General features: G+C 54.4%; 1 protein-coding gene across 2 annotated transcripts in view; it reads right to left on the minus strand.

Moving 5' to 3' along the window:
• BCOR (BCL6 corepressor) overlaps positions 1-21,570 on the minus strand; it is a 115,327-nt gene that overhangs the window by 62,316 nt on the left and 31,441 nt on the right. Inside the window, exon 1 of one of the 2 annotated variants that reach the window (XM_032426698.1) lies at positions 20,807-20,885. The exons of the other annotated variant lie outside the window; for it this stretch is intronic. The gene's annotated coding sequence lies outside the window, so the exon portion shown is untranslated. Of the gene's footprint in view, positions 1-20,806; positions 20,886-21,570 lie in introns of those variants that run through there. 2 annotated transcript variants of the gene reach the window in all.

The raw sequence follows: 21,570 nt of genomic DNA on the forward strand, positions 1-21,570 counted from the left end.
TCCTCTGAAGAGAGTAAATACTCAGAGACTGGAGCACAGCCCTTGGTGTTACTCAGAGAGCGTCGCAGGCGGCAGGTAGCATCGGGCCACTTCTGGAGTAGGTGACGTGACTGTTTGGGGTTCAGTGCTAACCCACTACCTCCACTGATGTTAGCCTAATCTTTTAATTATTCCAAAAATACCAAGAATAAGGATTGCAGGGAAGGCAATTAATAGGATCACACAGCCTATTCCTCATTTGTAAATTATATATTATTATTTTTCGCCCTACTTTGTTCCAATAATGATTTAAGGCTGCTTCCAAAGATACACAAAACCCAGCAAAGATAAATAGAAGAAGTGGGACATGAATTATAATGTCATGCCTGCTCACAGCATCTTTGCCCCGGTCCACAAAATAGAACTGAATTCATAACGCCTTTCGAAAATGAGGTAATTCAGCTCTTTTGGTGGCAACACTAGGCTCTTTGTAAAGTGAGGGGGTGGTACACAGGAATGGAAAGAACCATGGAGGGGACAAGAGATCTGGTTTCTAAAGTTGGCTCCCTTGGTGTGTGACCTTGGGCCAGTCACTCGCTCTCTCTGGACTTTGGATTCTGGACTTCTCAAGTGTCTCTGCCAATCTCAATCTCTGGGGCGCCCTCCTCCCTCTGTCTTACCTCTTACCCCTGCCATCATCATGCAGGTGGAAGCCAGCACTGCCCATCTGGCAGGAGGCTCCCTAGGAATGAAGCACGCTTTCTCTCTCTCTCTCTCTCTCTCTCTCACACACACACACACACACACAAAATGAAAAATCTTCGCAGACACTGTGACAATGAAACTTCAATTGTCTCTTCCCTCAAGGCAAGGACCCCACCTCCTCCTAATCTTTAGCTAAAGGAGAGACTCCCAGGAGAGCCCGGGTAGCCTGGAGGACATCCTTTAGGGAGGCAGGAGTCGCGCGGGTCCAGACCTTCGGTCTCTCCCTCCTTCGGGGTGGGCATCAGCTACTTTCTTTTCTCCTTTCACCGTGCAAGACCCTCTTACATATAACCTGGCCCAGTCACATCTTCCCTTCGTTCCCTCCTGACCCCGTCTTCCACTCTGTCACCCCTTGCAGCACCTAACACAACGCTTAGCATATCATCTGTGCCAAACATCCATGTAGTCCTCCCCCACCCCCACCTCGAGTCTCCGTGGGCCCCTCTACTGCCTCTACTCAGGATTCTCCAAGATTTACTCGAAGAATTCCACAGGCCAGAGGGATCTCTGCAAACTCAGCCTTCATGACCTGCCTCAAGCAGGAGGCTGCCTGGGAAGATTCCTTTTACAAAGCAGACGTGGGCAATGGGGACGAACCCCATGAAAGAAATGCTGCACGCTAGGATTCCGTGTTCATCAAGTTTTCAAGGGGGGGGCGAAGCCAATCGAACGTGGAAGCCGATCTAAGGTGTCAGAGAAGTCAGCGGAAGGGCTATCGTGGAGGGGACGAGCACGGGGACTTCTGGGCGGGGGGCGCGCAGGGACTACTCTGCATCTCGATCTGGAGGCTGGCCACACGGGTGTGTTCGGCTTGTAAAAAATTCATCAAGCTGTACGCTTAGGATGTCTACACTCTTCTGTCGGGGCGCTGCCCTTCAATAAAATGTTCACAAAATTAACAAAAAAATACAATAAAGCAAAACGCACAGAAACAAACTGGGGAAGAATAAGGCTCGTAATGGTCCTGGAGCTCTGGGTGGGAGACCTGGCTGCAGGAGGGTGGGGACGGCGGGGCCGCTCCGGCTGCGAGGGCAGGGCAGGAGGTTGTTCTCGAGGCGGCCAGGAGGCACAGGGCAAAATCACATGACCAGAAGCAAACTTTCAGGCGGAAAGCAGGCCGCGCTGGCCGCTGGCCAGGCCCCCACCCGGGCTGAGGCTGCACAGCGCGGCTTCACGGCGGCCCTGCCCACCGCCCGGGACTCCAGAGTGAGGGCGGAAAGCAGCACTGGCCGCTGGCCAGGCCCCCACCCTGGCTTTCCTCTTATCTTCCTCTCCTCTACAGGAACTTCCTTCCACTCCAGCCAAGTTGGACTTGTCACTACCCCCCCATACAGGCACAGCCGCTCCCCACGGTTGCACACGCGCGGCCCCCCTCAGCGAGCCCCCTTCTCCCACCCTTCCTCCTGCTCTGCTTCCCTTCGGCCGGGCCCGCTCACCACCTGCTCACGACATGCCGTGAGGCATGAACTGAGGTCCCGGCACCTGGGAGTCCCCTTTGCCCATGAAACGTTTCTGGACCTGAGCCAAACCCCTGGCTTTGCAGATGCAGAAACGCAGGGCCGGAGGAAGGCCGGTGTATCCTGGGCTCCCTGGCAGGCCACCAGCTGCCAGGCCACAGATCCACCCATCTGGCTGTGGGAAGCCACGGCGGGCTCTCTCCTTTGCACTAGGAACCTCCTGTCCCCTCTGTATGGTTGTCCTTGCTTTTATCTGGAACATCCAGTGGGTCCCTGTGGGAGGTCAATGTCCTCCCTCCTCAGAGGATATATTCCTTGAGGGCAGGGTGGGCTTATTGGTGGGGTTTTTTGTGTGTGTGTGTTTTTCTTTTACTTTATTCTTTACTTCCGTGCCTGCACACTCCCAGCTGAGGGCTTCCAGGAGCACCGGCTGCCCAGTAAGCTCCTACCTCCCATGCCTGGAGGGCCACGGAAGCTGCGGGGCATTAACTGGCCTGTGGTCAGATCTGTGGCTGGATATTCTTAGCCTTCGCCTGCTGGTCGCGAGAATTTCAGCTTCCCTGTCACCAGGGCTTAGATCCCTCACCACCCGGGCGGAGATGTTTTCCAAGCAGGCAACTCAGAGTAGAGAGCGAAGCAGAGCCTGCTGGTTTAAAAAGGCCCAGAGTTTGGGGCCAAGCCCAGCGTCACGCTTAGCCTGTTGCTACCCACGGCTGCCCCAAGCCTGACCGACCAGCCAGACTGTTTGGAAAACACATTCTGTGGCGCGGCGGGAGCTTTGGGCCACAGCATGGCGGTTAGCACGTCTGACCTCGTTCCTGGGCCCTGGGGCAACTCTCAGGCCTGGGAGTCTCAGACACTTGCAGACCTTCCTTTTAGAGGTTTCAAGACCTCCACTGTGGGTCAAACAGCGACTTTTACAAAATGGGCCACAGGGACCAGAAATCCCCGTTCTGCCTCTTTCCTGAAATCCCTGCGTGAATTCCTCTTCTGGATGCACATGCTTCTCCCCCTCTCAAGGGGATGTCACATTTGTCCTGCCACCAAGCTGTGTGTGCAGCAGTGGGGTGGGACAGGGGTTGCTGTCTCAGGGACCCTCCACCAGAGCACTGTGGGCCAGGGAGGGCTGTGTAGGGTCAGGAGGGATGCTGCGGTCACTTACGCATGTTTTTTGGTGAAGCCTTCTGCAAATTCACCATCAGTTCACGACGGTGTTTATCACGGACAGAACTAAAATCCTCTGCCCCTACTGAGCAGCAGCTCTGGCAACCAGCGTGGGCCCTGTGGGCCTTCTCTGTTAGGTGCCCCCATCCCTGTGTCTCTGAGCTGCACTGTGCACCCATCAGGGCTGCAAGTAATATGGCACTTGACCTCCCCCAACCGCACACCATTTTTTCTCCTTGTCTTCTTCCCCATGTTCTCATGTCTCTCGGCCTGGCTGCGTCCGTAGCTGTGTGTCACTTTCCTTCATTGATCTTGCTCTGGAAGTGCAGGGGCGCAGCATGGGAGGAGATACAGCCTGGGGTGCAAGATAGCTCCCCGGGGGGCGTGTGTGTGTGTGCATGAGTGTGTAAGGAGGTTCGGGGGAGCAGAAATGCTTCCTCTCTCCCTGCACCACTGTCCCATCAATCCACAGCATGTACAAGTCAGGTTCAATGTCAAACCCCGCATCTTCAGAAGGTGCACCCCAGTGAGGATGGGCAGACGTGGAACGGGTTCCGGTAAGGGGCAGGAGGGGAGGAATGAGCATCAGAGAAGCTGTGATCGAGGAAACCTTCCCAAGTCCCACTGGGTTCTTTGCGACTTTGGGATTTGAGCTAGGGCCTTAAGGGGACCATGAAGATTCTGAAATCAATCCTAGTCTACAAATGCTTACTAAACACCCCCTATGTATAAGTCAGGTGCTGTGGGAATGAGTCTCCGTGCTCTCAAGGGAGAATGCCCTGGAAAAGACACTCCAGGCACCCTGGGGGAGGCGACCAGTCAGGCGTAGGGTGGAGGGGTATGTTGGGGGGAGGGCGTGGGGGTGATAAAGGCTGTTGGGGCCAGCCCGGCTTGTCCACTCAAGGCCAGCTGAGCGAGTGGGAAGATTGGTGGCCAAGACGGCTGAGGTCCCTGCAGCCTGCTGTCAGGAGTTAGGGGCAGCCACCCTGGGGAAGGCGTGTGATTGCGGGAGATGGTGAGTCGGGGGGTTTCGGGCCTCTGGTGGAAGTGTTTCCTCACTGACCTCACAATGCGAAGGTAATAAAATACTAATACTAGCAGCTGGTGTGCATGAGCATTTGCTACGGCTGGGTACTATATAATCTCCCGTCATAGATTAAACATGGCCACCACTCTCTGTAGTTCCTCCCACCAAGGGGTTGTGTCAGGGGCTGAACTGTGTCCCCCCAAATCCACATGCTGAAGTCTTAACCCCTAGTACCTCAGAATAGGGCTATATTTGGAATTAGGGTCTTTAAAGAGGAAACAAATTAAAATGTGGTCATGAGGGTAGGCCCAAATCCAATCTGACTGGGGTCCTGATAAAAAGAAGAAATATGGACACAGACCCACCCAGAGGGAAGACCATGTGAGGACTCGGCGAGAAGGGGGCCGTCTACAAGCCCAGGAGAGAGGCCTCAGAAGCCAACCCTGCCGACACCTTGATCTCGGACTTCTAGCTTCCAGAACCGTGAGGCGCTACATTTCTGTCATGTCAGCCCCCCGGCGTGTGGTACTTTGTTACGGCGGCCCGGGCAAACTAAGACAGGGTGGAATCTACGTCCCCTCCCCTAGAATCTGGCCTGGCCTGGAGATTTGCTCTGGCCAAACAGGACGCAGCGGAAATGATGCTGTCTGGCTTCAGAAGCAAGGTCTTGAGAGACCTTGCACCCATCTGCTTCACTCTCTCAGGCAGTTCTGAAAAACGCCCTGGAAAGAAGCGAGTCTCGGGTACCAAAGGATGTGAGGTGACAGGGAGGAGAGCCACTTTTCACGCCAAGCGGGAGCCGGCGCCAACCACCAGACTGTGCAGCAGGCCACGGTGTCCTCTGGCCGACTGCCCCCGTGCACCTGTTCCAGCAAACAGCTGTGTGCAGGAGCTGCCCAAGAGTGAGGAAGAATACATTGTGGTTTTCAGCCACTCCGTATTAGGGTACTTTGTTACACAGCAACAACCAACTGATACATCGCATTGAAACAGTAGAGTCCAAAAGTTTTGGAAGAAGGTATGTTTCATGTATATTGGGCAAAGCCCTCAAGGAAATGAGAAAATCCTTTATCCAGAACTGTTTCTTCCCTCAGGGGTTCCCAGCTCCCTCTGGGTTGCCCCCCCCACCCCACTGCATCTGTACCCGCTGTTTCCAATCCTGGGGAATAGCACAGGGTACCTCTCAGGAGGTGAAGGAGCAGACAGGTAAAGGGGTGCTCTCCCTGAAGCATCAAGGGAGGAGGACCTCCGTTTCTTTATCCACCCTCTAACAATAAGTGGCCCCCTATGCCAGTCAAATCCCTGAACGTGGATGAATCAAACACCTTCTGGATACACAGTCATAACACCATTATGAAAAGAGCCGCCATTTATTAAGCATCTACTAAGTACCAAGCGCATACTGACAGCCTTCCCCTATTTAATCCTCATGGGAGTACGGTCAAAACCAGTCTTTAGTCACAATTATTACCCTTTTTTGTAGATGAGGAAACCGACTCAGAGAGGTTAAGTAGCTCTCCCGAGGTCACAAAGCTGCTGGGCCCGACTCCCAAATGGATGGTCTTTCGTCTCCCTCAAGGCCTGACGCTTAAGGAGAATGGGGATTTGGGCCCCGGGAGCGGAAACAAGAGGAGCAGGCCGTCTACTGGGGTAGGGAGGGGCAGGCCTCAGTGGTGGGGCTGGGGCCAGGCCAGGTCTGTCAGGAGGCAGAAGGGTGGGTGGAGCCGCCAGGAAATGCCTCAGGGAGAAGGTGAACCAGTCTGGAGGGAGGGAAGGAGGAGCTGAGAGGCCTTGGGGAGCTGGGGGTAGGGGTGGGGGCAGAAATTCCTCCACTGTCCTTCTGTGGAGGCAGGAACCGTGAGCAGCACACCCGGTCTCGGCTCCATACCGAGCCCACCCCGGGACCAGACTGCCCTCCATCGCCCTCGGGCCTCGGGCTGGCTTCTCCATCTCAACGACCCCGCCATCCCTCACTACCCCTCCCTTCTTCCCCGGCTCCTGCTGAGGCAAATCCCTACCTGAAGCCCAACCCGATTAAGGGCTGACTGTGCTTAGCCTGCACTTCTCTGCACGCCCACATTTCAGCCTCATGACACTTGAGCTAGGCACCTCATGACCCCATTTCCCAGACGGGGCACCTGAGGCACGAAGCTGCGAGCGGATGGTGAGCCTGCAGCATGGCCTAGCCGACTTGCTCTGTGCGGGGGTCCCCTCCAGGCCTCCTCAGGCCTCCGAGCCCTTCCGCGCCCACCATCGTTTCCTGAGGTGCTTACGTGTGTATCACCCACTAGGGCAAGTGGTGTGTACTCATCAGCCAGCGTCCTGGAGGCCTGGAGACCATGTCTTGCCCTCAGCTCAGTGTGTGTGTGTAGGAAGGGCCCAACAACGTGAGCTCCAGTGGTTAAACTGTCGCGTCACGGTGTAGCTCCGAGCCTCACACGCCCCCTGCTCTGAACGACAGTCGACAGTCGGCGGACGTGAGGCTAGTGGTGGTGATGGGGGGAGGGGAAGGAGCCCCAGAAGGACAAGCAGGAGGACCCCACAGAGCAGCTTCCTCACGCTGCCAAACACAGGCTCCATTGCCTTTTTCCAGAATAAGAGTGTGAGCCAGAGGGGTAAACGGGACCCTTCCTCAGCGACGGCTCTCAACCAGCCCCTGCACAAATGACAGCAGATTGTAGCCCACACATAATGGCTTTCCCTCCTCTGTCCTGCCTTCCCAGTCTCCCTTTTAATGCTGCCTCATCTGGAGTTACCCTGGAAGGCAGCTCCAGAAGGCAGTCCATCGCCCACCTCCCTCTGGGAGCCTGCGAGCTGGCCCAAATGGTCTCCCGTTGACTTCCTCAGCTCCCCGACTCTCTCCAGACCTGGGGTGAGGAAAGCAAAGCCAGGGAAGGGACCCATTCTTGAACATGAGGTGCAGGAACCGTGTCCACAAAAGCTTCTCTTTAGCTGCCACTCAGTTCACCATCCCAACACACGTGGGCCTCCCGAGGGCCCCACACCAGGGTGTCTGTCCTGAAGACATGGTGTCCTCAGCCCACGCTCCCATTTGGAGCCCGAGAAGCTTCTAGTTGAGACCAGGCACATGGGCAGGGCTGATATGGGGTCACAGGGAACCGCGGGACACCTCATGCAGCCAGTAACCCCCATCAGGGAATCAGAAGGTGCCCCACTGCTGCCCTGTACCAACTCTCCAAAGGGACTGGAAATGACTAGAACCCAAGAACGACTGTCCCTTCACCCGGTCCCTACAGCCCAGTAGATATGGACAACTGCAACTGTGAACCTGGCCCCCGGCACTGACATTGACCCGTGAGCTCCCGGGCCTCAGTCTAGAAGGGGAATCCAACCGGGCCCAGCACTTCAAAGAGATCGCCTCATTTTATCTTGAAAACAACGCCACAAGATACCCGGCTGCAAGTTATTGACACTCTTCCCACCGGGGAGTCGATGCCCCCAGTCCCAGAAATCTGGGTGGGCTCATGACTGCTTTGAACGCAACAGAAGTGATGCCGTGAGACTTGTAAGGCTAGGTCCGAAAAATAGCTATGCAGCTTCCTCCTGGCTCTTTTGGGGCACCCACTCCGGGAGAAGTCAGAAGGAAGTCGACCACCATGCTGGGGAGTCACAGGTAGGTGCCGCAGTCGACAGCCCCACCAAACTTCCAGACAATGGGCCCCATCAATTAGTTGCCATGTGAGCGCACCATCTTGGACGTCTTCCAGATGGCTGCCGCCCCCGTTGATATCTGACTACAACCTCACAAGATAACCCAGGTGAGAGCCACCCAGGGAATCCCCTTCCTGGAAATCCTCTTGGCAAATTACCAACAAATCCCGGGTAACTCGTTGCACTGAAACAGCCCCATGGTGTTTGTTCCCACTTCCCAGAAGAGAAAACTGAGGCTCAGAGGGGTCGAGGAACTTGCCCATGGTCACACCTGTGGGAAGCGGAAGAGCCGAGACTCAAACACCATCTCTCTAAGCCCAAAACCTTCCATCATAGCCCCTTCTCCCCACACCCTCTGACATTTTCTCGTTTTCTAGAAGAGACCATTCTTTTTTTTTTTTTTTTAAAGATTTTATTTATTTATTTGACAGAGAGAGAGATAGCAAGAGCAGGAACACAAGCAGGGGGAGTGGGAGAGGGAGAAGCAGACTCCCCGTCGAGCAGGGAGCCCGATGCGGGGCTCGATCCCAGGACCCTGGGATCATGGCCTGAGCCAAAGGCAGACGCCCAACGACTGAGCCACCCAGGCGCCCTAGAAGAGAACATTCTTTTCAGACTCAACTAGTTTGAGTCAACCTGGCTGTGGTCAGCTGCGGCGAGTGTTAAAGGGAGAGAATGCCAGGGGCGCCTGGGTGGCTCCATCCGTTAAGCGTCCGACTATTGGTTTCGGCTCAGGTCCTGAGATCGAGTCCCATGTCAGGCTCCATGCTCAGCGGGGCGTCTGCTTGGGATTCTTCTCCTTCCCTCTCCTTCTGCCCCTCCCCCATTCTCTCTCTCTCAAATAAAACTAAATAAATCTTAAAAAAAAAAAAAAAAGGTAGAGAATGCCAGGCCCCCTACCCCAGGCTTACTCAGTCCGACTTTTCAGGCACGGGGCCAGGACTCTGCAGTCTACACTGACAGCCGAGGTGACACGGAAGCGGAGTGTGAACCAGCCCGTGAGCTCTGAAGCTCAGCCAGGCTATTATAGACAATCAGAGGAGACGACAAGCTTTTCCGCAAAATACACCCAGTGTTAGGAAATCACTCATGATATGTGCTCATGTGATTATATTCAGACTTTCTGGACCCTAACGTCACGGACAACTTGTGTGTGTTGGTCCCTGCCCTCTGTGGTCCCTTACAACTGAATCAAGGAGCTAAAGATATAACAGAGAGGCCAGATGATGAGTTTTGTGGCTGAGACAATGAGCACAAGGACACCTGGGGCGATCAAACTGAAGCCAGTAGTTGGCGTGGGGCTCTGTGGAGGAGGTACGGCTGGAGCCGGGCGTCACGGAGAGGAGGGAGATCGCTCCGGCCGGGGGCCCAGGAGCTGAGGCTCCCTCGAAGGGCAGAGCAGGCAGAAGGGCGGGGTGGGCACGGGGAAGCCTCGGGCCGCCTGGTGGGTGTGCCTGCGGCTTGTGGCAACCAGCGTAGAGGGGGGCCAGACTGGGGAGGGGGCCCAGGAACTCCAAGTTTGATCCAGATTTTTTATTTTCTCTGTTTCCAAAAGCTACCGTCTTTAAAGATCAAGGACCACATTGCAGATTTTCCTGAAAAGTACAAGAAAACCACAGGCGCTTATGTCCCAGGGCATCAGCTAACATTTTCCCCATGATGGTTTTATGGGCGACGCTCGGGAGAATTTTCAAGAAAGGAAATTACTTTGAAATCTAATCGGGTCCACTGGAATGCCTAAAAGGAAAAAGAGAAAATCCCAAGTGCTGGCAAGGAGGACTCTCATACTCGGTTGTAGGAGTATGGGTCGGCATGAGTGCTTTGGAAAACTCTGGCACTGTCAAAGCTGAACGGAGGCCCACGTTATAGCCCGGCAAGACAACTTGTGGGTATACAGCCCGCAGAAACGTGTCCATCTCTTCACCAGAAAGCAGGTGCACAACCGTTCACGGTGGCACGATTAGCAAAAGCTCCAAAGCAGAGCTGCGCAATGCCCATCAACAATGGGACAGGAGACAAATAAAGAAAATGTGGTGGGTCTTTACACAGTGGGATGCTACACAACATAGACAATGAACGAACCGCACTAGACACACTATGGATGGAATTCATAAGCGTAATGTGGAACAGAAGAGGCAGGACACAAAAAGTTCACGTTGTAGATTCTGTTTCTATCAAGTACCAAATCAGACAACGCTAATCAATGCTGTTAGAAGTTAGGACAACAGGAGCGCCCGGCTGGCTCAGTCCGTGGAGCGTGCGACTCTTGATCTCAGGGTTGTGAGTTCGAGCCCCACGTTGGGGGTAGAGATTACTTTAAAAAAAAATAACAAAATAGTAAAAAAAAAAGAGAAGAAGAAGAAGTTAGGACAACAGTTATCTTTGGGGCCACAGTACCTGGAAGGGGGCGCGAACTGATTTCTGGGGTGCTGGTGATGTTCTGCTTCCTGATCTGGGTGCTCGTTAAATGGGTATGGCCATCAAGCTGTACACTAATGGTATGCGTGCTTTTCCGTGTAGCTAGTTTGCTTCAACAAAAAGTGAATCATCACCATCGTCATTATCATCATCTAATGGGGAATGAAGGCTGAAAGCACAGAAGGGCCTCTGGGATAGAGTTGCAAAGAGATTAACACTGAGAGTGACAAAGAAACAAAGCCAAGGGAGGTTCAGACACGGATAAGTTCAAGATAGACCCAGTTAAATCGAGCAATGTTGCCAGTGGAATCGGAGACCGAGTTGTAGGGTCAGGAATGGCCAGCTCGCTCCACAATGGCGGCGGGTCTGAGAGGTGATTACATCCAGCTGGTCCCCCTCCCAGTTCTAGGCTAGGATTAGTTACAGAAGATGGATCACCTCGCACACCTTTGGAGACAGGAGCCAGAATTCTCCCAAATAAGAATGGTCTGAATCCCTATGGGGCCCCACCATTAAACATCTGCCTCTGGGCTCCATTATCTTTGCTTACGAGATGTCAATCCTGATGCTGCCACCTGGAATTTTTATACAGTGGATTCCTTTGATTGGAATCACTTTGGCCAAAGGCGATTAGATTCCATTAGCCATCGGAATCAATTGAACAGCAAGCTTTCCTTCCTAAAGGGAAGGGCCAGGTTCCAGTACTTGGCTGACTGCAGAGCCCTGGAGGAATTCATTGAAGAGAGGCCCGATTTTAAAGATCATCACTTTCTGAAGAGACACTTAGGGATCCCCTTCACATTATTCAAGGATGGCATGAGAAAGGGAAGACTGGGCTAGGAGGAAAGGAGCCGCAAGAAAGTTCTGGGATCTTTGACCTATGCCCTTATACAACGAACACATGAATATGTCCTAGACAGCCAATGAGACTAGCTAAAAGTCTAGTTGGTAGTACAGTGAGGCCCTGTGCGACCCCTCCTAGGGCCTATTCCAGATTTGTGTCACTCCAAGACATGCTCGGAGGCCAGCAAGGACACTTGCTGGATCTAGGGGTCTCCTCTGGTCTTTCCCACCTGCACCAGCCCTGCAAGGGAAGCCCAGGCAGGAAGAAAGCTCTCTATCATGGCTTTCTCTCTGAGCAATGGGATGGTCTGTGGTCCATCTTCCCAGGTTTCCTGAGGTCTGTGGCCATGACCCAGAAGCCTCTGGTCCCATAATAAACCACCTCAGGGATGCTAATGTATAATTATTGCATGGATTTATTTAAATTTAATCTAAAACAGAAGATTCCAGCAAAGGCGGTTATATCATTTGATATATGTATTTGTATATATAAATGCCCTAGCTAGAGATACATAGTTTGGGTTTGAACCATCTGTTTCAGATTGCATTACTGTTCCCAATTTTTCACCCCACCCCGTGTCCACGCCCTTTTGTCATGTGACTTTGCAATTCATCCAGCTGGAGGTGGATTGTACCTCCCATCCATCCCATCGATGTCAGGTCGCAGACCGTCTTTTGGTCAATGGAATGTAAGCAGAAGTAACAGAGTGCAAGTTCTGAGCCTAGGACTCACCAGGCACGGCCCTGGTCGTCCATTCGTCCATGGAGGATAAGAGACACATGTAGGAGACTGGACCCAACCCACACTTGGAGTCAAGCCCAATTGAACACAGTCTAGAAGAGCTAACCACAGGTGACTCACAGACACATATGTGAGAAACAATTGCGTATTGATGTAAACTACTGAGTTCTAAGGTGGTTTGTTATACAGCATTATTGTGGCAAGCACTGACTGATACACCACCTAAGCACGTGATTCTGTCAACCCCAGGCTCCTAATGCAGCCTATCATCTAAAAGAACACTCCAGGGCGCCTGGGTGGCTCAGTCGGTAAGCGTCTGCCTTCGGCTCAGGTCATGATCCCAGAGTCCTGGGATCGAGTCCCGCATCGGGCTCCCTGCTTGGCAGGAAGCCTGCTTCTCCCTCTCCCACTCCCCCTGCTTATGTTCCCTCTCTTGCTGTCTCTCTCTCTGTCAGATAAATAAATAAAATCTTTAAAAAAAATAAAAGAACACTCCACCTCTTTCTATCCCCTTAATTCTTAATTCTTTCTTTTTTTAAAGATTTTATTTATTTATTTGAGATAGTGAGCGAGCAGGGAGAGGAGCAGAGGGAGAGGAACAAGCAGACTCCACGCCGAGCATGGAGCCTGACTCAGGACTTGATCTCATGACCCCGAGATAGTGACCTGAGCAGAAATCAAGAGCCGGACACTTAACCGACTGAGCCACCCAGGCTCTCCACCCTTCTTAAATTCTTCATAACACTTATCGCAACCGAAAATATTACATACATATTTGTGCTCATTTATTTATTCTCTTTCTCTCTCCAGTGAAAGGAAGTTTTATGAATGGCCAAGATACTGTTTTGTTCCCTGCTATAAAAGCCCAAAGACTTGGTAGGTGCATAGTAACTGTTAATTATGTGCAGAGTGGATGTATATAGTCCTTTTTGTCCTTAGTTAATACACCCCTTATCTAATTTATGTTCCTCTATGAAGCTCGATGATTTGGTGATAGGCAAAGTGGAGGGAGAAGAAAACATCTTGGGGAGAAATATCTGCAAAGAGGAGACCTCCTCACGTTGTCCCTGATGAGGGATGTGTTATTCATCCTCAAGGAGCCACTCACGGGGTTGGCACCCTCAGAAACCACAGCAGGCCTCTAGAACCGTCAAAACTCGGCAGGTAGCTTGGCCAGTGCCATCCAATGTAACCACGATGCAGCTAAATTTCTGTACCCCGTAAGGGGGGGCCGTCCGCAACCTTAGGAGGTTTCTCCGTGTGCTGGTTCACTGGGGGGAACTTCAAAGGGACTTATGTGGCTTCCAAGAGCTGTCAGAACGTTTGACTCTCTGGCATCGTGCCAGCATCACACGTTAATTAAATTATATGGCAGAAACACTACAATGTCAAGGTCAGATATTACAGCCATCAAAGCCTAACATTAGGCACAGTATTTTATAGCACGGAGCAAAGTATACCTTTAAACAAATTTCTTTATCTTTCCTGCGTCCTCTTTTGCCTCTGGCTGTTAAGACATCCACCACTCAACCATTCCTATGTGAGGAGCATCCGGACAACTTTGTCTGAGGGTCCATAAGACCTTCTCTGGCTTATCAGACAGGGGGACTCCTGGGATCGCACCCACTGGCCTGTCTGACCCTCGCCTTGGGCCCGAAGAGGGCCTTTTGTGAGCCTGAAACTCCCTGAGAGAGAGAGAGAGAGGGAGAGAGAGAGGCATGCTCTTCCTGGCTCTGTCCCTGAAGTAAATGCTAGTTCTTTCTCTGAATTTGTTTCTATCAGCAGGGCAGCAACTAGCTAGACCAGAAAATGGAGGTTGGGGGGAGATCTCCCTCCAAATGCCTTTTTAACAAGCCCGGCTAGAAACCCTCCACGAGTGTGGAAACTGTCCCCGGGAAAGCCTTTGCGCAGATCGCCCACTCTGCCTCGGCTGCCAGCACAGCTGAGCCGGGGCAGTTCTCTCAGGGCGAGGATTATGCGGCCGCGGTCCGGGTTTCCTCAGCCATCCCTCGCCCTCACCAATGAACCTGGGGCCAAATGACTCACCGGCAATCACCAAAGTTGATACCAAATGTGTTTCAGTGTCTAGCCTCCCCCGTACCTATTAAGCACCTTCTGTACATATGGACATGCCAAGCACTATTTTAAGCGCTTTCTGGCCATCCACCAATTGAATTCTCCCAACATTCTGAAATCCGTCCTATTACTACCTCCATTTTACAGAGGGGCAAAGTGAGGCCCCAAGAGGAACTGTCTAAAGCCACGCAGTAGTCAGGTGACAGAGCCGGGTTTCGAAGCCGGCAGTCTTGGCTCCACCCTGTCAACTACTACGTGGTCTTTGCTGTTTGAACCCCACAAGATTTATTAAAGGCCCACCATGAACAAGGCACACTGAGAAGGTGATAGGGGCTGGGGGCGGGGGTTGGGGGGGAGGGCAGGGAGGAAGGGTGGACAAGCCATGTATCTACGAGGGCAAAGTATTCCTAACTAACATTTGAAGATAAAGTTAAATTAATTCAGATCTTTGAAGGGGTTTTGAATTCTTTCCAAGGGTAGGCGTGTTGAATAAATATAGCGCTTTTGAAAATCTGCCTTCCTATATGGGTGTTCATTGTACTGTTCCTTCGATTTTTCTGTGGGTTTGGGGTTTTTAAAAATAAAATAAAATAATTTTTTTTGAAAGAATTAGCCTTAATAAACGATCTCGGGGAGGGTGAGCAAGAATTCGGGGAGCAGTGACCCCCATAGAGAGACAAACTGGATGACTGAGGAAGGGGGGTGGGAGGGGCTTACTTTCCCTCTACACACCCTTGATATCTATCCTTAGAATTTTGGGGCACTATGCAGGTGTTCCCCCTAACATCTGCTGCTAACGTGACCTTGTCTAGATGGAACCTCAGGAAAGAGAGCACAGAACTCCCCATGCCCAAGTCCCCGTTGAGCAGGTCGGCAGCTCAGAGTTGGGGGGAAATCTTTGGTTATCCAGCTGGAAGTGGAAAGTGGGCAGAAGCACGCCATCCGCCCTTTGGCTTGAACAGTACATGCCCGAGGAGGAAAACCAAGGGTGGCTCTTTCCCCTGGTTTCAATTAGTGTGAGCACAGTGAGGTTTTCGGCTACGTGGAGCTTATCTCTCTTGGGGGGATTGTAAGTTCTCTAAGGAGGGGCCCAGGGCCTGGGGTCTCCCCCAGCCACCCCCAACGGCCACAAATGCAATGCCCAACAACCAAGAGAGGCTAGGTGTTGAATGAACGCTCATCTCCCGTAAAGGGCCACGGGCCTGATGCTTTCCCCGTCATATGTGCGGGTACCTCTTGGAGCCTTGAGTGTCACGCTTCTCACAAGTCAGCACACACAATGTGCTATTTTCATGGCGCACCAGGGTCAACAGCGACCAAGGGTCCGCAGCTGCCCAAGATGGCTGCCCAAGGCCGGAAGCTAACCCGTCAGGGGCCCTGGGCCACCCCCAGACCCACCGGGCCGCCCTGAGGGGCTGGCTCCCTGGCAACCCACTCACTCTTGGGAAGTTCTGGGCTAAGGGGCCGCAGCGACCGTTGACTGGGCCTGGAACTAGCACCCTAAGCAGCGAGAGGGCGGGCCGGGAGGGCCACGGAGGGATGGCAGGGCTTCCCGGGGCTTGGGCTGGGTGCGAGGCTGCGCCCAGGTCTGGGGGCCAACGCAGGCCTGAGTGGTGGGCTGGAAAGGGCACACTGCCAGCTCGGGCTGGCCCACAGCCAGGAAGTCTGACTGAACTTGGGCCAGCCCTGTTGGCCCACAGACTCTGTAAGCTGAACTGCTCCGGCGCTCCTTGGCCTCTTTGTTTTCACTTCCCCGCAGATCTCCCTTAGTGTTTAGGAATGTGCTTTGAAGGTTCCAGCATGTTTCGCCTCTGCTTAGGGAAACCAAGAGCGGAGGCTGGGCCGAGGCCAGATGGCTGCAGGGAGGGCACCTGTGATCACACTGTGAGTGCCCCAAGGGGCAGGTGGAATCCGGGGGGTACAGAGTGGGGGGCACTTAAGCCGGCTCCCCTTCTCTGCTGGGAGATTCCGTTTCCAGTGCTAAACCTTGGAGAGTCTCGGGTTTGTTTTGTTAAGGGAGGCAGTATTCCCTTACTGGCTCCCCCAGAGAGCCTACATTTGTCCAGGAGCTTTTGGGGATAAGCTACACTCTTCTATTTGTCCAGGGCAACCGAGAGAACTGCAAGGAACGCTCCAGCAGGGAAAGTTGCCTCCCCGATTTGCATTAGACTCAGGCTCCCGGCAGGCCCTGCAAGGAAAGTGAAGTGAAGGGGCCTGCTCCCTCTCTCACACCTCCACCCCTGGGAGAACAGTCACTCATCCAGGCTGCCCCGCTGTAAACTTCGTTGTGGGCTGCGAATAAAAGCGGACCCCTGCGAGTGGCCGGCTTCTTTCTTCCCTTCTCCAGCCCCTTCGCCCCTTGTCTTTTAAGGCTTTGTTACCAGGCACAGAAAAAGGACTGTGGGTCCCCTGTGCATTCCTTGGAGGGCTCACGGCATTGGGGCCTCATACGCCCAGAGTAGTGCTTTGCACACAGCAAGTGCTTAATACATGCTCAATGACTAAAATACTGGGCCTCTGCAGTGACCAAGAGCACCCTGGATCTCCCTCTAACCACTAGTCACCCTCCTCCTCAGATTCGGTTTCCCTGAGCAGGGAGCTCTGGGTTCTGGTCTTACTTTTGCCAGTAATGGGTCACCTTGAGCTAGTGTTGTTGTTGTTGTTTTTACCCTCTGAACCGATTTTTTCAGCTGGGTCAAAGGGGAGCTCGGTTAAAGCCCTGGTAGCTTGGCTATTCTATGAGAACGTGCATCCACTCCCATTCACCAGCCCTGGGGTAAAGTGACCGTGACCCGGGTCGGGCCATTTTGATCCTGCCTGGGCCCAGGTCTTTCGTGGGGTCCCTGGCCTTCAGCTAAGGATTCTCCCCTGCTTTTCCACGGTCTGTTTAGCTTCACAGCACACACCTGGGCTCCTGACACATTCGTTCCTTTCCGTCCTCACAGCCATTTATATATACAGCTGCAGCTCCTGCATGCGACGGGGCCGAGGTACAGGAGCAGGAACTCCAATGCCACAAGGGCTCCCGAGTCATTTTTCTGCAGCCAGCATTGTCTGTTTGGAGCTACGGTAGACCTCCCTCCTGCCTGGTGGTGACACAGGCCCTGTTTCGTTATCTGCGGGCTCTGGATCCCCCCCCCCTTCCTAATTTCCATTTCTCCTTGATTTCAGCAAGACAGTTAATGTGCACTCAGAGGCTCTGCTGAGGGTAAACAGAAAGTGTGATCAGAGGGATCCCGTCCTCCTGTCTCTCAGAAGATTCACTCTCTCGGCCCAGGTAATGACCCCCTTTTCCTCCCAGCTTCCTCTCAGCCTCCGTATATTTAGCGCACGTTGCCCTGGATAGAGTTTAATTAGGCACCAATGCACCCAGGGGCAAGAACCAAGGACCCCTCTCGGGTTGAGCAAATGGGGCCCAGCCCCAGCACAGGAGCCTGCAGCCAGCCTCCCCCCCGCCCCCCTCCGCCCGCTGGTAAGTGATGGGCTGCCAGCAGGTAGAGGTTGTCCATTCTCAGCTAATGATCGCCTTAGGCGCCAAGTGATGGAAAATCCAGGCGGGCTGGCGAGCCGCAGGGCGCAGCGAGGGACAATTGTATGGACCAGTTTAACACGGCTGGGGGAGGGATGGCAGAAGGAATACTGTGTGTGTGTGTGTGTGTGTTTCCTCGTCTCTTTTCTCTCCCTTCCCCGCTGCCTTTCCTTCGTTCTTGCTCTCGATTTCGGTTTTCTGTTCTGTTTCTAGCCCACGAGAGTTGAAATTAGAAAGGTCTTTGCATTCATTTATTTGTTTTAATAAAGACAGCATTTTTAAGCAGCATATTTGCAGCAATTGAGTGTTAAACTAAACACCAAGCCAACTAAATGTGTTAGGGGGAAATGAAAAGTCGGTTTACAAGAAACATATAATTAACACGTTCTCTGACTTTCCCTAAGCCTTTGTCTGGCTGAGGACAAGGCAGAGGAACCATAATCAACTTTAATAAAATGAAAGATGGTATCGAGGCAAAAGGGGAACAAAAAAGTTTGGAGTGGGAAACAGTTCTCAAGAGGGAATTCCTGAGTGATAATAAATATGTTTAAAAAATGAATCTCGTGTTGCCTTATTTTAGTCAACAGCCATGTTCTCCTTACCACGACAAAGGCTCCAGAAGGCTCTAATTTGTACTGTACCTGTTAACCTCTGAAGCTGCGACCTGGAGGGGGGAGGGGGGAAGGGGGGAGGGGGGTGGGTACAAGCAACCGGCAGGAGATGCATGGGAGTTTCCGGAGGCTGATCTACCCAGGCTAATGGAAATTACTATTGCACAAACACCAGAGTCTTCACGTGGCCTGACTTCCAATAAACTGTTCCCCTCCTCACCCCTTGGAGAAAGTGAAATAAGACATTAGACTTTCAATAATCTCATATGGTGATGATCAATCAAAACCCAGAGGAGAAGGCCAATTTATAGAAATTGTATCTGCTTCACTGGGCGGCTGCAGCCAGGGAGCCGCAAAGAACACTGTGCTTGCCTTTGATGTGTGAAGTTGCCTAAAAATGACAAATGCCAAAAAATAACCCCCGTGCACCCGGGGCTTTTCAAAAGGGAGAAGGTGCTCGGGCTGAGGCCTGTCGGAGGAGGCTGGCTGCAGGGACCTGCCTGGCGAAGGGCACAAGCGCATGATAAGGCCATATCCAACTATTTTTACTGTCTTTTGGCCATTTTCAGCTGGCGGTTCCATCTTTCTTGTTTGTTTTATCGCCAATAAAGTTTATTTACTGAATTAACTTTTAAATGGGTCCTCTACTTTGTTCTTCAAAGTTGGCTTCTGGGACTTGAGCCTTTTTAGCCAGGACCTCTCTTGCCTTTGTGACCAGCTCTCACCGCCCCCCCCCACCCCATTCCCAATCCTGGAGGTGAAGGGCTCAGCCTGTTTAACTCCTTGCCTGCCGGTGTCTTTTCTCTGTAGCTACTAATCACCTCCTTTTGATCACTGCCAAGTTCTCAGGTTGAAGGAAGGAGAAGACCTCTTGACCATTCTGGCTGGCTTTCCACGTGAGCCTGAAAATGTCGACAAATTTGAAACATCTGCCTGGCTGCTTTGGTCTGATTGCTAAAATATGCCGACCTCAAGCCCCCTCCCCCCCAAGCCCCTTTTAATCTGTTTCATATTCACAAATTAAGCATTTAGTCTGGGTAATAAATCAGGGCGGTTTACGAGGCTCACACGAGACAAACAAGCGAGCAGGGCACAACACGAGCCCCTGGTAGCGGAGTGCGCGCGGAGCTGCCAGGAGTCGGGAGCTCCACGCGCTCGAACGCCGAGAGCAGCCCTGGCGCGCCCTGACACGCCGCCAGCACCCACACTCTGGCCGGTCCCCGAGCGGGCGGAGCGGAGGAGTGCAGGGGGGGCCGCCCCAGCCTGGGCGCGCAGCCCTCCAACCTTCCCCGAGAACCCGCGGCGCCCGGCCCGCCCCAGCCCAGGGCAATTCGGCGCCCCCGCCCCGCCAGGGAGGGGCTGCTGGCAAAGGCGACAGCCTCACCCGGCACACACCCTGTGGTGGGCCCATTAAGCCTCTCCCGGCCGGGAAGACTGGATGCCCCCTCCCCCACCTCTTCCATCCGGCCGGGCTCGGCCCTAAAGATCCCAGGCCCACTCTCGCCAGAGAAGCAAATGATCCCCCTCCACATCCACGTGTGACCTCTACTCAGCCTGGGCGCTAGGCACCGCCCCCCACCCCATCTCTCCGCGTCGCCTCCTCCCAGGTTTTCTGTCCCAGCAGCCACAAAGCTACTTTCAGATTCAGAAAGGGGGGGGGCGGGGGGCGGGGCAGGGCTCTCCTTTAGAGTGGATCGAGGCTTAAGAGAGGCATGCGGAGGGGAGCAAAGGCACAAACAGGGCCCAGGCCCCCGCTGCAGAAACCCCGATCCAGGCTTTAGCGACCGCCCAAACTCAGGGGGGGGGGGTTCTAACCTGTGCGTTTTCCGCCCTCCCCCGCGCACCAGCAAGAAGCGGACCTGGACGGGGGTGGGGGGGGCAGGAAATCTCTGGCCAGTCCCAGCCTAGGACCCTGGGAGACCCCGAAGGGAATAGTGGCTCCGGGTCACCTCGTCCGGGCCTGCGTCGCCCTTCCATGCTCAAGTTCCCTATCGACTGGCGTTCTCGACGCTACCGTGGGACGCGGCGGTGGAGAGGCGGAGGGCGGGAAATCGGGCAGCTGGAACCTGCAGCCCACCCCGGACCCGGTGGGGGAGGCATAGGAACGATTCCCCCACCTCGCAACACTGTACACACATCGCCCTTCCTCTCTTCTCCTAGCACACATTCCGACTGCGAAAGCCATTACCGCCGGCGCGCGAGAGACTTTTTAAATATTTACAGCCCGCTCTCCGCACGGTAGCCTGATCCATCTTGTGGGCGCGGAGGCGGGGCGCGGGGCTTCGCTCCGGGGGCGGTGCGGACCCGGGGCGGGGGGCGCCAGCCGCCTCCCCCGCGGCCCCCGGGTCCTCCCGGAGCTCCCCACCTTGTCCCCCCGCTCCAGATGGGGAGGGGGCCAGAGACTGCGCGCAGCGCGCCCGGGGCCCTGCCGGGGCCTGAGCAGGCGGGGGGCAGCGTCGGGGAGGAGGGAGGGCGGGGAGGCTGATTTAAAGGTTCTCACCGGGAAGCGAGCGAGGCACAGACCTGAGAGCCGCCGCGCGGTGAAATCCGAGGAGCTCTCTTGGCGAGGAGGGGCTGTCAGAGGCCATTTATCTCTCGCCAGAGTGGAGGCTCGGCTCCCACACCGCCCGCGAGTAACAATGGCAGCGATCAGCAGCTCTGCACGCGCTTCAGTGCATGAATGGATTGCGGAAGATGCCTGCGCTCCGCTCCGCTCAGGCGGCTCTCGGAGCGCCCCCTTCCCGCCCGCCGCCCCCGTCCCCCGGCCTCCTCCGGCCCGAGAGCGCGCGGTGCGCCTCGGGGTTCGCGGGTCCGGCCCCGCGGCGCGGCCACTCTCACCCCGACCCCGGCCGCCCTTCCCCCTGCCGCCGTTCCCAGGGCCTTGGCACCTTGCCACCGAGTGTCATTAGGGGCTGAAACTTGACACAAGCCTTCCCGACGCAGGCACCCCCGCCAGCCCCCTCCCTCCTTCGCTCCCCTCGCGGCAAGTTTACTTTCAAGGAGCTCGACGCTGTCTCCGCCTCCGAGACCGACCGTGTGCGGGTCCCGGGGGTGGGGGCGGGCTCGGACGGGTGTCTTCACCTGTCCCGTGGCCTAGGGTGTTCTCAGGCCCCTGGCTGGCCCCCCCAGCCCGAGCGCCCAAGGCCAGTGCCCCCTCCCCCGCTTTGTAGCGGCTAATCCACCGAGAGTCCCTGCGATCCGCACAGGCACACGCACTCAGGGCACCCCTACCCGGACCCACACGTCTGACCAACTTTCGGGTCAAAGGCAGAACCCTGTGGTCAAAT

This window comes from Phoca vitulina, unplaced genomic scaffold (genome assembly GCF_004348235.1).
Source record: "Phoca vitulina isolate PV1807 unplaced genomic scaffold, GSC_HSeal_1.0 scaffold35, whole genome shotgun sequence".
NCBI classification, from domain to species: Eukaryota; Metazoa; Chordata; class Mammalia; order Carnivora; family Phocidae; genus Phoca; species Phoca vitulina.